We start from the raw sequence: 1,395 nt of genomic DNA, 5'->3' as shown, positions 1-1,395 counted from the left end.
GCGAGCCCCCACCCCCATCCCCGCCGGACCCAGCCCGCGCCTCTCCCTGCCGCCGGCTCCCGCCCCTCCACAAATCACTAATAGATTTCCCTTTAAAACATTCGCCGGCGTGTTGTGGGGATTTTTCACCAGAAATGCTGTACTCTCTGAACCTTTAAAGTGGTGTTGCTCCAATTACAGAGAGACATTGAGCGGCAAATAGACTGATCCAATAATAGGAGATTCATCATCCGCTCTTTCCGAAACTGTCACATTGAATTTAAAACTACAAGGGCTTCTCGTCTCCTCTCCGGCTCCAGGCGGCGGGGGAGGGGCAGGGGGAGCAGAGGGAGGAGGTGACTCCGAAACAGATGACCAGTGCCCTCTCGGGTTGATTGGCAGCAGCCCATTCTATAGACACAGAGGTGGGCGGTGGCTGGGGTGCCGCCCTGACCCCGCACCCTACCCCCTAACCCCCTACCCTCTACCCCGGCCAAACCCGGGCAGCGGCGGAGGAGGGAGGCGGAAAGGAGGCGGGGGAGAAGCATTTTGGGGTGGCAGCCAATCAGGCCCCCTACACACACACAAGTGAAAAAATAAATACATCTCGCTTTGACTCGGCCTCTGAAGAATAGGGCCAAGGCGCCCAACTCATTTGTTATAATTAAATTATGTTCTCAGAGAAGTGTCACTCCCTTCTCCACTATAAAGTATCGATAGACTCAGAGCTCAATCATTAAAGGATATATTCTTAAATAAGCAGCAAATTAGGGCTGTGGGCAGAAGGGAAAGATACATATATCTTTATATAAAGCGGCCTTTGTAAAAAAGTTTGTCAATGGGGAGGTTGCATCTTGCTGCGGCCAGCCCCCAGGCAGGGAGGAAGAGCTCCTGGGCCTCGGTCCGAGCCAGCCCTGGAGCCGTGCGACCGGCAGCCTCTCACCCCAGGGCAAAGCGACAGGCAAGGTGGCCTTTGGTGAGCCAGGCTGCCGAGCCCCGAGCCAGGAGCGAAGGGGAAGGGCAGGCCAGGGCTGTGCGTCTGCGCGTCGGCGCCGGTCCTGTGCCGGTTCTTGTGTCAGCGCCTGTGCGTGTGTGTCCGTGCCCGGGCAGGGATACACACAACCGCTCGGGTCGACAGGAGGGGAGGGCCCGAGGGAGGGAGGTCCGCACCCCCAGCCCGTGAGCCGGCTTCAGCCCGGACCTGCCCGAGAGCCCGGCGCTGGACACGCACCCTGGCGAGGGTCCGAACTGGGTGTGCCTTGGCGCATCGCCCGCGATTAATCCACCCTCCTCTCCGCCCTTGCTCAAGACGGGGAGAGGCGCAGGGGATGCGGGACAGGCCCGAAATCTCGCCGAGAGGGAGAGGAGGCCCGGAATTTGGGACGTTACTCCTGCCCCCCCCCCCCCCCCCCCGTC

This window comes from Lipotes vexillifer, unplaced genomic scaffold, assembly GCF_000442215.2.
Source record: "Lipotes vexillifer unplaced genomic scaffold, Lipotes_vexillifer_v1.1 scaffold1701, whole genome shotgun sequence".
NCBI classification, from domain to species: Eukaryota; Metazoa; Chordata; class Mammalia; order Artiodactyla; family Lipotidae; genus Lipotes; species Lipotes vexillifer.
This window is presented reverse-complemented; position numbering follows the sequence as displayed.